Source organism: Setaria viridis, chromosome 8 (genome assembly GCF_005286985.2).
Source record: "Setaria viridis chromosome 8, Setaria_viridis_v4.0, whole genome shotgun sequence".
NCBI classification, from domain to species: Eukaryota; Viridiplantae; Streptophyta; class Magnoliopsida; order Poales; family Poaceae; genus Setaria; species Setaria viridis.
Window position 1 is genome coordinate 4,783,786 of NC_048270.2, and position 13,278 is coordinate 4,797,063.

The 13,278-nt window shown below is 42.9% G+C and overlaps 1 non-coding gene across 1 annotated transcript; it reads left to right on the plus strand.

Annotated features, from left to right (window-relative positions):
- The first annotated feature begins 7,982 nt into the window (after positions 1-7,982).
- On the plus strand, positions 7,983-8,121 carry LOC117834905 (small nucleolar RNA Z247). The gene has a single exon (XR_004635859.1). It is a non-coding gene; the product is annotated as a small nucleolar RNA Z247 (small nucleolar RNA).
- The last annotated feature ends 5,157 nt before the right edge of the window (positions 8,122-13,278 follow it).

Here is a 13,278-nt window from a genome sequence, read left to right on the forward strand (position 1 = left end):
GCCTGAGAAGGATCGGGCTTTGTTTGGGAGCTTTTGGTTAGTGTGTGTGATGCAGGCGGTGGGGGAACCTGGGCCGTTTGATAGGCCGGCTTGGGCCGAGAAAGAATTCCGTTTTGGAATTTTTTTATTTTTATTATTTTAACATTTTGCAAAAATATATAGTCGGATAAAACAATTGCAAAATTAGGTTATTGTTGCCGGCCCAGGCAACGAGAGGGGTACACCCCTCCGCACTACACTTTGAAAAAATCATAACTAATTCATCAACTTGGATGGAAATAAACTTTATATAAAACTTGTAGATCTCGACGAGATCTACAATTTTGTAGTTAAAACTTTTTTTCATTTGATGTCACATTGGTGCTCAAATAATCGACATAAGTTTCAGATCTAAAATTCAATTAGTAACTTGTGTTGATTATTTGAGCACCAATATGACATCAAATGAAAATAATTTAAACTACAAAGTTGTAGATCTCGTCGAGATCTACAAGTTTCATATAAAGTTTATCTCCATTCAAGTTAATATGAATTAGTTATGATTTTTTGAAAGTGTGGTGTGGAGGAGTGTACCCCTTTCGCCAGCTGGGCCGGCGGTATGGCCCTTCCGCCGGCCCAGCCAGTGATAATAGCCTAGTTTTGCAATTTTTTCATCCAACTATATATTTTACAAAATGCTAAAATAAAAAATAAAAAAATAAAAAAAGTTCTCCGTTTTGACTTTTTCGGTTCATAGTATATATAAAGTTGACTAATTTTAACGAGTATAAGTATTTCGCTAAAAAATAGACGGGTTCCTTCTAGTTCAAATGTATTTCATAAATTCTAACAAAAACATTTAGACAACATAGCCGGACTTAAAACTCCATTGCCAAGAAAAACAAATGAAATTTCCCTAAAAACTGTAACTAAAGGATTTAATAAATTTTATTGGAAACTAAAGTTTTCGGGCAGTTTGGTTTTGTGCCACGAAGCTTACATGTCCTTTATGAAGGCAAATGAGTGGCTGCATCCGGCATGCCTTTTATGAAGGCAAATTAGTTTAGAGATAAGTCCATTTTACCCCTCCTATTATCACCAAGCTCGGAAAATATCCCAAACTCAAAAACCAGAAGTTTTACACTCTCAAACTCTTTAAACCAGACAAAATACCCCCTTGACCATTTTAAGGCAGTTTCACCGATATGGCATATGCATAGCAGGATCCTGCATGTCACCCTTCCCCTCGCTCTCCCCAGTCCTCACAACACCGCTACCTCCCACTCTCTTCCCCCAACGGCGGCCACCTCCATCTCCCCTCTAACGCTGTGCCATTGCCCCCTCACTCCTCCCCCACCTCTCTCCCAACGCCACGTCCTTCCTCCCCCTCCCCTACCCCTCTCTCTCTCTCTCCCTCTCCCTCTCCCTCCCCCATGTGCAACAAGGACTCCATGGCCACCACTCACGAGCTTTACCAGTTCAAAAGCAGTGACGCTCGTTCAATAGCGGGTAGTGGCAATGTTTGGGGCGGAACCTAATCATGCAGATGAGAGAGAGCGGAGGAGAGGGGAGCACGGGATGGCTCGATGGTAGGCGAACTACACTTGAGCTTTTTTGCGAGCACAAATCAGTGCCACTACCTACAAAATCGAGATTCACAAGGATGGATTGAGGCTGCTTTCTTGTTTCCTTTGTGATAGAGCTCGCTTGGATCCAATGTTTAATTGGACTGTAATTTCTTCTTTGGTTTGTCCTTTTGCTTGCTATTGACAAAAAAATCGAGCTACGTGTTGGGAGGTGCAGAGCAACGGTGCTTAGAGGAGCAGGCAACCACAGGAGCAAGGTTGAAGGTGACCTCAATTGATGTTGTGTGGCAAAGTCAGCAGGTTCACATCTAGCTGCGGTGGCGTGGGATGCACATCCGGGGCGCTGATGGGCAGAACCCACTGGCGCGCCCCGCCGTTAAATCCGTGGCTAAGCTCGCTGCGGTCCGGCCTCCGCCTGCCTGACCCGACGGGGCTCGCGCGCTTGAACGTCTACTAGGCCTCGCTCCGGCCATGGCAGAGGTGAAGGGCTCCGGAAGAGGCTTGGGCAGTAGAGAGGAGAGAAAGAGTTGATCCATACGTGATTCTGACATGTGGGTCCGTATTGTCATGTCATCAAAACCAGCTGCAAAAAATAGGTTGAAATGGTCAAGGGGTAGTGTGTCCGGATTTGAGAGTTAGGGAGTGTAAGATTTCTGATTTTTGAGTTCGGGGGTGTTTTCTGAACTTGACGACAACATCAGGGTAGTTTGTTTTTTCTTTGCTTAAAACTAGAAGTCGGCCTAACCGTGATCCTCTAGCATCTTACAACTTACAACCATCCATCAGGCATTGTACAAAGTCGTTCGGAAAGGAAAATCGAGCCACACGCCCACACACGACAACATAATAGATAATAACATATCACAATTTACCATAGCTACAGCATAAGTCCAAGTTATATAGCTGCAGGACACATATCCATATTACACAAGGCTGCTACATAACCCATAATGTAGCTGGTGGATACTGCAACACTGCATACATAGGTAATTAGTTCACGGAACTCTCTAACTGAAATCTAACATCGAGTCAAAAAGAGATTGCCCCAGCCACTCATGCTCTTGCACAGCAGGCCAGCGGCACAACTTGTGAAATGATTCAATTACGCAATCTTTGGCTTAACACCAGCCTCTTCTCGAGTAAAGAAACTGTTGCTGGTGACGTTGTTGTTTCCTGGGTGTGGATCCTTACTGCCATGACCCTGCTTCTCCAGCAACATTTTCATGGACGACTCTGCTTTGCTTTCATTCGGCTTCACTGCTGGCAGCTAGCCCTAGCTTCATCCTGTAGACAGCAGGGAGAGCACATTAACATCATAGGCACCAAGAAAAGGTTAGATGAGATTTCCATATATCAAGGTTACATACGACCATCAACAACATTGCTAAATGCCTTAACAGCGGAATTAAAGATGCAAAAGACTTTTTTCTGATTAACAAATTTAGGCACAAGCTGATGGAACTATTTGACAATGTGGGTGCCACATGACCCATTTCACTCTCCGAGCAGTTATCTATCAGCATCAAATGAATTCGAGGGCAAGATGTTTAGGGCACATGAACACTAGGGGAAGGCATGTAGTTAAATTGCTCAAGAATGCACCCCAAGGGAGCGGCAGCTCACTGGAAAGCCATACCTCCATGCCTCATCTAACATCAGCACAGCCCGGAACATTAACATGTAAAGTTTGTATAAGACTATCATGTGCTCCTAGTTTCAAATCAGGTTAAGGGGTGTCATTGAGAAAGTTTGTTTGCTTCAGGCAAAATTATGTGGTACAAATCATCACCGACAATGCCCCAAATTGCAAAGCTTTCAACAGAAGTATGATGATATATTCTGGACTAATTGCGTTGTGCATATATTTAATGGGTGCATGACGTTCCTATGCAACAGTATTCTCATGCAAGACAAGCAGGGGTGAAGCCATGTTAGGCTTGCCGAGTGCACAAGCACCAGAGAAAAAATAAAATTGCGAAGATTAGAACTTAATTTCCCACTTGTGCACTTCCTGAACTCCGATGCGTGCACCACCATCTGGCCCAGCAGCTCACGCTTGCTGCGCTTGCATACTTTCTTTGCAAGCAGGACAGTGCAATAAACAAACGGGGCAGTTCAAAGCATTGTATCAGAAAAAGCCCACACGACCACCAGTGGTCGTCTGCTAACGAGCAAGAGTTGCACTAGTAGAAAAACGATCTTCCATCCTCAACAAAAATTTTGGTAGTTTTTGGAACAGGGACTAAAGATAGTCCTGGGTCTAAATTTTGTAGTCCGTGGAGACACTTTTAGTCCCGGTTGGTATTATCAACCGCGACTAAAGGAGGTTTTTAGTCCCGGGTGAAAGATCCGGGACTAAGATGGAGACCTTTAGTCCTGATTAATTAGTTTCGGTTGGGAAAACGACACCCACGAAATCGCAGTTGCTTAAAACGCAAAAACTTCATCGTCCAAGTTCCAAATTGCAAGTTGCAAAAGATGGGGAGGCATCATTCGCTCATCGCCGGTCACTGCAACACGCCTCCTCGCCAGATTGGTGCTCACGGTCTCAAGCTGCTCGTAAACTTTCTTTTATATTTCTCTCCCCTACAGCACCCTTCCGGAATCTTATTTTGCTCCAAATTTCAATGGTATGCAACTAATTTCCTCACGAATGTTTTGAGTGCTAATCAATTTGTTTGAAGTAATAAGGTAGTGTTTCAATTTCTTTGGTAACCAATTCTGATTCATTCATTTAAATTGCAATGTTAAGGTCTGCATTTAGAGGTCTTGCTTTTGCAAATTGCAACAAATAGGCAACTAAGAAAAGGTTTTGCTTTTGCAAATTGCAACAAATAGGCAACTAAGAAAGAATCCATCGATATTTGAGACTTAGGGTATTGGAGTAATATGCAAAATCATATAATTGGGGAATTGGTGTAATAATATTGAAAATATATATTTTTCATCTCTTAAGTATTTTGGAAGTGTCCCTCATATTTTAATTGGTGCAAATTGATCATTTAATTTATTATATTGATGCACTAATCATCCCCATCCTAACACCTTTTCCTATAATATTTGGTGATATACATCATTTTAGTAAGCATTTTTTCTGTTACCGTTTTATCATTATATAAGTTAGACATAGATTTTTATACATATACGTATTGAAGTGTGCAATCAGTTTGTTCGTGCTCTAGATTTTGGTGTCTTGGCCACTGACGCCACGATGTCGCTGGGGTCGGCACAGGGTGCGAATTGGGAGCTCGAAGCTGCTGCAGAGGCGGGTTGGGAGCTCGTAGCTGCTGCAGAGTCAGACACGAAATAAATATATGATCCAACAAGTCTTCTACTGCATGTAGCTAGTTCAATGCAGTGCGTGCAGAGGTTGAGTGTTGAAATATGCAATGCATACTTGAAACTTTCTAAAATATTGTGGAAATCTCAAGAGACTAACTTTGCCATGTATAATGATAAGATTATGGCAAGATAAAAAGGTTTAAGAAAATTGGAGAGAATGCATGAGCCATAATTGTCATGCTTCATCGTGAAGTGTAGAATACTTTAGAACCAGATATTTTTAGCATGGTAAAAATATAAGAAACTAAATAAGGATGAGGAGGGTTGTAGAGTTTGGATATTTTGTATTGAAAAGTGTGGAAGTTGCCACATGGCAACACCACAATGATAATGAGCACCTAGGTGCTCCCCTCCTTCCTAGTTGATTTCTCAACAGTGAGCGAGACCAATTATTAGTATATACATGCAGAATGTAGTATAATTAATAAAGACCAGACAATCAACTGAGATACAGGACTTACCAAAAGGTTTTGGGCTTATGATTATGTTTGCATTGAAAGGCTAAAGTTTAGCACTAACTCAACCAAACAAGAGAGTTAATCGGTGGGCTAAACTTTTAAAAAACTAAAAAATTGTAAAAACATCAGCTAGGATAAACTTTAGTTAAGCCAAAAAAGATGTAAAAGTATTAGTTAGGATAAACTTTAGTCAAATACATATTTGGTCAGATATATCATTTTAGTAAGCATTTTTACCGTTATCGTTTTGTCATTGTATAGGTTAAACCTAGATTTTTACCCATATACATATTAAAGTGTGCACTCAGGTCATCCGTGCTCTAGCTTCGCCCCTGAAGACAAGACTTTGCAAAAATAAACAAGAATAATGGCAAGTATGTAACCCTTTGCACAGTTAGCACAAATAAACAAGAACGACAAGTATGTAATTCTTTGCACAGTTAAAGAATGGGAAGTACGTACCTCAGCCTAAACATGGCATGAACACATATGCAGCAGCCAAAAAATCCAGAAAGACTAAGTATGAGAGGCTGTGTAAAAATCATCGCGTAGATGATACCCATGGTTATCACAAACCAGACGCAAAAGCAAGGTTATCAAAACCAAGTACGTGATAAGTAATGAATAGCCTATCTCCGTGATGAGTGCCCCTTGCAGCAACATAGATCCCACGTAAGTGATTCATAGGACTAATACGGTTGAGAGAGGAAGAAAGACAGACATGGCCAAGTCCTCTACGGCTTAGTTAGCTGCATGGCACACCACCCACACCACGCCGGCGGCGAATCCAAGTGTGATCATGCCGAAGTATGCTCCACCAAGCATCTGGGCGCCGAACAGTGTGTTGGCCTGCTTCTCGTCAGATGGAATACAAACTGTTGCAATAGACAGCTCCGTGTCGTCATGCTGGCGGCGCTCGGTGAGAGGGTAGCCCATCATACCCACGGAAAAATGTGAGTTCAAATGCACCATGAGCATCCCAATCTTTGGGTCCAGCACCGCATCCACATATAGGGCTAGCACAAAAACCAACACGATGCGAAGACGCACGGTCTGTGCAGGCAGAGTGATTGCAAGCAAGCTAGTCCAGATAGCGCACAGGAGCATAGCGGGAGCGAGAGGCGCCAAACGAGGATCAGAGGATGCCGAATGAGCACCACAGCTCGAACGACATGGCCGCCAGGAGCAGCAGCGAGAGGAGGAGCAGGCATGTCCGCTTGGCCCTCTCCGCGTCGAACGGCATGCCGGCGCGATCCTTGGCTCGGCTCTGCTTTTCCGTGTCATAGCCCTTGACCCTATCATCGTCCTCCTTGAGATCATCATCGCCGCCCTCCTCGTCATCATCGCTGTCGTCATACTTGGGTAGGCCACCAGTGAGGCAGCTCATCTTGTCGGTGAGGCTCTCGCTCCATCATCATTGGCCTCGTCCAGAGCTTGGCACCTGCCCTCGATCCTGAAGGCACCGGTGTCGGGGGAGCTCCCGGAGTCAGTGGCCGCCACCACTTCTTCAGTCTCCTCCTCCTCGGCGTGGTTCCTACCCTAGATCTTGCCAACAGGGTCACCGCAGGAGCCCTCTGACTCAGTGGTGAACTGAATGAAGGTCATCTGACACCGCAGGATACTAGGTGGCGGAAGCTGCCAGGTGGAAGCAGGGACGGTAGAAATTTCGGTGGTGGTGGCGGCAGTAGGGTTTGGGTGGAATTGCAATCAGGTTCAGGCAGAAGGATTGGGGATCAGGGACACAGGTGATAATAAGACTTTTTGGGAGGATGCAGAGATGGTGGAAATTTAAAAGAAGGAGGCGGCAGTGGGGGTAGGGTTTGTGTGGAATTGCAATTGGGGTCGGGCCTAGAACGTGTGGGACTTTGGGGGGATCGGAGTGTTAGAGATATGTTTGTAATAGGATATCTTTGTGTGTCGGTTGTGGTTCTAGAGATAGACTCGGATTGCTTAGAGATAGGTTCTACTTGTAACTCAAGTTATTATAAAGCAAACGAGTCCTATGTGATCACAATTGTACTCATGTAAATCTCTTGGTGATTTTTCACCCTTTATAAACACGTAACTGTGGCCGGCCAATATAGCCAACCATGTTTCATCATATTCTTACATGGTAATCAGAGCATCCTCTTCCATAAACATCCACAACCTCCCAAACTAAGTTCATGGCTTCAGCATGTACCCCAACACTGGCGCTATTAGGGGTGGTCTTTGAGAAATTAACTCGAGACAACTATCTCCTATGGAAGGCTCAATTCCTTCCTGCTATATGAGAAGCTCAACTCATGGGGATTCTAGATGGATCTACCCCTGAACCGCTCAAGACTTTGGAGGTGATCATCCACAACTTTGAGTACGACTCCTGGATTGCGAAAGATCAGTAAGTATTGAGCTATCTGCTAAGTTCTCTCACCAAGGATGCATTAGCACCGGTGGCAACAGCAACCACACCACCAGAAGCATGGGGGAGCTTGAGAGGATGTTCTCGGCGCACTCCAAGGTGCGGATTGCAAATCTGCGTGTTCTACTCTCCACAACCAAGAAGGGTAAGATGTCCTTCTCAGATTACTTCACCAAGATGTGTTCTTTCAAAGATGAATTAGACACGATTGGAAAGATTATAGATGATGATGAGATGGTCCGCTTTATTCTGAATGGTCTCAACTTTGACTACAATCCTTTTGTGTCATCTATGCTTGGTCGTGTTGGCTTTCTCTCCTTGAGTGACTTGTATTCTCAGTTACTCACTTATGATCAACGAATGGAGATGTTTCAAGAAGGGGGTCAGTTCTAGTCATTAGCTAATATGGCTGGTAGAGGATGTGGCTACAGCTATGGTGGTTGTGGTCGTGGCAATAACAACAATCGTGGTCGTGGCCATGGCAATGGTGGTCATGAGGATCATATCATGGCAGCAGCTCTGGCCCTAGCAACATCAACACATCCAAGCAAGGTGGATGCAATAACAAGACAGTTTGTCAGATCTACAAGAAGGTAGCACAGGAAGCAAATCGCTGCTGTTATAGATATGATGATGATGAAGATCAACAAAATGAGAAGACGGCAGGGGCGGCTACTACTGGTTATGGTTATGACACAAACTGATATGTAGACAATAGAGCGTTTGATCATGTTACTAGTGAGCTTGAGAAGATGACAGTCCATGACGAGTATAATGGGAGAGATCAAGTACATACGCCCAATGGAACAGGTATGAAAATTAGTAACATTGGCATACAACTTTACATACCCCTAGCAAAAATATTCTTCATATTCCTAGTGCTAGCAAGAATCTAGTCTCTGTTCACAAGCTAGCTTGAGATAATGATGCCTTCGTAAAATTTATCCAAATTTATTTTGTATAAAGGATCAGGAAACGAAAAAAGTCATCCATCAAGGTAGATCCTAAGGAGACCTCCATCCCTTAGGATCTCATCTATCTCCAGAAGATCCTAGAAAATAAGTTTTTGCAGTCAATAAGCCTTCAGCTACACGTTGGCATAGTAGACTTGGTCAGCCAACTCTTCCTTTTGTTGAAAAAATTCTTAGTTTAAATAAACTTCCGTGTGCTAGTGATAAAAATTCAGAGTCTATTTGTAATTCTTATTAGATGGCTAAGAGTCTTCAGCTTCCATATTTTATATCAAATAGTTCATTTGAATTTCCTCTTGATTTAATTTTTTCTGACGTTTGGGGACCTGCTCCCTTATCTATTGGGTGCCATAGCTACTATGTTAGCTTCATTGATGATTTCAGCAAATATACATGGATCTATCTGCTATAGAAAAAATCCGATGTCTTTCAAGTTTTCCAAGGTTTCCAACAACTTGTAGAAAGAAAGTTGAATTGAAAGATTAAATCTATGCAATCAGATTGGGAAGGCAAATATGAGAAGCTGAATTCCTTCTTCAATGCATAGGAATTACACATCGTATTTCTTATCCTCATGCTCATCAACAAGACGGTGTGGTCGAACGGAAGCACCGCCATATAGTTGAGATAGGGCTTGCTCTTCTCGTTAATACATCCATGCGCTTGAAATATTAGGATCATGCTTTCCTTACTGCTATCTATCTCATTAACCTCCTTCCAAGCAAAGTCATTAACTACGATGTTCCTGTTGCTCGGCTTCTTAATGAGACTCTAGATTATACATCTCTAAGGGTCTTTGGTTGCGACTGTTGGCTTAATTTGCAACCATACAACTCACGAAAGCTTGCTTTCTGTTCTACTCGCTGCGCCTTCTTAGGCTATAGTGCTATGCACAAGAGGTTTAAGTGTCTTGACATCTCTACTGGATGCATCCACATCTCTAAAGATGTTGTCTTTGATGAGGATATTTTCCCTTTTGCCCATCTCAATCCTAACATTGGTGCTCAGTTGCGCCAAGAAATTATCCTTTTACCCTCGCATTTGCTTAACCATGGGGATGTAAGTTATGTAACTAATGTTACTAATGTTTCTGGTGAGGATGTTGATGATGTACAGGTACTTGTCCCAGCAAATTCGGAGCCAAACCATGGAGAAGAAGCTGCATATGATAATATTGAAGGAGCTGACGGAGTTCCAGCTGTAGAAAATCCTGGCACCAGCTCCCGGGCAGATACACTTGCGCCAGATGCCACCGGATCGGGTGTGGACTTCAGGGCTGATACGCCTACGCCACCCGGCCCATCTGCGCCCGCCAGATCCTCTCCGAGCACGTCGCGTGGGAAGACAGGTGATTTCTATCCCACGCGCGCCTCCTGTGCCTCCCAGTCGCCGACCACGTGCGCGCCTCCGACCTCTCCATTGCTGCCGCGTGTTGCCCTGCCGACAGTTCTAGTGGGCTCGCGCTAAGGATATGCCTGGTGGATTTTTGTGCTCCCAGCCGGATCAGCTGTGCAACCACAATTACCAGCAAATGATGTTCTTCCTCAACGGTGCACATGGCTTCAATATGGTATTGTTCAACCTAAAAAGTTTACAGATGGGACTATTCGGTACGGGAGTTTCTGTGCTACTGGAGAACTTGAGAATTTACAGGAGGCACTAAACTATTCAAGATGGAAACAAGCTATGCAGGAGAAGTTCACAGCGTTGCTCAAAAATAACACTTGGCATTTATTTGTGGATGCAACCTAATTGACTGCAAATGGGTGCACAAGGTTAAAAAGAAGGATGATGGGACAATTGATAGATACAAGGCACGATTGGTAGCAAAGGGTTTTCACCAAAGGTATGGAATTGATTATGCAGACACATTTAGTCTAGTTGTCAAGATTGCTATTGTGAGGCTTGTCTTGTCTTTAGCAATATCCAGAGGTTGGTGTTTAAGATAGTTGGATGTTCATAATGCGGTTCTACATAGTATTATAGAAGAGGAGGTATATATGAAACAACCATCGGGGTTTGAAAAATTGGTGCTCCTCATCTAGTATGTAGACTTGACAAGGCAATTTATAGTCTGAAACAAGCTCCACGTGCTTGGTATGCACGATTGAGCTCTAAGATTATTGATATTGGGTTCATAGCTTCAAAATCAGATAACTCTCTATTTATTTATCAAAAATCAGGAGTTATTATTTATATGCTTATATATGTTGATGTTATCATTGTCACTAGTTCTTCTAGTGAAGCTGTTTCGACCTTGTTGTTGGATTTGAGGAAAGAATTTGCTCTAAAAGATCTTGGTGACTTGAATTACTTTTTGGGGATTGAGGTTCAGAGAAGTAAAGAAGGATTGTTACTATCTCAAGAAAGGTATGCTCAAGAAATTCTAACATGAGTTGGTATGGTAAAGTGTAAAGGCTCTCCAAAACCATTGTCAAGTTGTGAAAAGCTCTCAAGTTTTGAAGGTGAAATGCTGGGTCCAAAGGACAGTACACATCACAAGAGTATAGTTGCTGCATTACAGTATCTCACTCTTACACGGCATGATCTATCTTTTTCAATCAACAAGGTATGTCAATTTTTTCATGCACCAACATCTATTCATTGGATTGTTGTTAAACGAATTCTTCATTATGTTCAATCTACATTGGATGTTAGGTTATATATAAGGAAGTCGAGTTCAATAACTTTGAGTGCTTTCTGTGATGCTAATTGGGCTGGTAGTGTTGATGATAGAAAATCTACTGTCGGATTTGCAATATTTTTCGGTCCCAATCTTGTGTCTTGGAGTGTTAGAAAGCATGCTACAGTCTCAAGATCTAGCATTGAAGCAGAATATAAGTCTATGGCTAATGCTACTGCAGAATTGATTTGGTTGGAACCTTTGTTGCTTGAGCTTGGAGTGCAATTGACACAGTCCCCTAGTTTATGGTGTGATAATTTGGGAGCTACTTATCTTTAAGCAAATCTAGTTTTTCATGCTTGAGAAAAACATATTGAAATTGATTTTCACTTTGTTTGAGAGAGATTCGTCAAGAAGCAATTACAAGTCAGATTAGTGTCTACTCATGATCAAGTTGCGGACGGGTTTACTAAGGCTTTATCAGCCGGTAAGCTAGAAGATTTCAAGCACAATCTAAATCTCAAAAGAAAGAGAAATTTAGATTGAGGGAGAATGTTAGAGATATGTTTGTAACAGGATAGCTTTGTGCTCCGGTTGTGGTCTTAGACATAGACTCAGATTTCTTAGAGATATGTTCTACTTGTAATTCAAGTTATAAAGCAAACGAGTTCTAGAGGATCACAATTGTGCTCATGTAAATCTTTTGGTGATTTTTCACCCTTTATAAATACGTAACCACGTTTCCTCATATTCTTACACGGAGAAGCAAGCAGCTCGGCCTTCCGGTTTTTTTTATCCCCCCTAACAATAAGACTTTTGGATGAAATAGTATAATAATAGTAAACAGTTCAATTTACTACCTCAAGTATGACACTGGATCCAAATAACCCTTAACCTATTGAAAGGTCTACTTAACCCGCTCTTTTTGCTAATGGTAATGCTTCAGGTCGTGGGTCCGATGCGAGCTGAGAGCCATCGGATGGCCTATCACACAGGCCCACCTGCCCACGTGTCGACACCCGTGAGTTAGGGCTAGTTTGGCCAGGCTTGTATTGACAATACACTATAGCAACACTGTAGTGACACTGTTCACGGAAGCATGTGACACTGTTCACGGAAGCACAAGGAGCCCAACTAAACTGAGCCTTATTCTTTTCATTAGTGACGCGGCTCCCTCGCATCCACGAGACTCTGCGCTTCTTGCCTTCTCTTCTAGTACCTTCTGTTTCCCATTCTCATCCAATGCTCCGAGCTCTGCACCATGAGACACCTGCTTTGCTCCATCTATCATCGATTGGCTACTGGAGATCGACGAAATCGGCTTGCAGACCTTCACTAGCCCGCACCCCAGCCTTGCTGTCACTGGAGTACACTACCACAAAATGGAGATTTCGTGAGAGGGGCACTATTTTCATGAGAGGAATGAACACCCCCCATGAAAATGTGTATTTTCGTGAAGGTGACCAAAGAACTCGCACGGAAATATATTTTCATGAAGGTATTATATAGACCCTCATGAAAAATTTTATTTTCGTGGGAGTGGTCCCAACACTCTCATGGAAATTACGTATATTCCGTGGAGGTGTTCCATAAACTCTCAAGAAAATGATTCTGTGAGAGATGCGGTATTTTCACGAGAGGGATCGACATGCAACTCTCGTAAATAGTTGGATACACGCTAGCTTCACACTTTGCACTCTTTTTCACAGCAGCCAGCTCCCACCCTCATGAAAATGATTTGTCGCGGACTTTTCATGATGTTCGGCTCTTATAAAAATAATCTTGAAGACCTAGTGGCACAAATTATTTCGTGGAGGTCGCTGGCAGGAAATACCTTCACGAAAAAGGATCCTAGCACTTCGCCGTCATGAAAATAGCATTTTCGTGGAGCCATTTTTTAGAGGATTTTCGTGAAAGT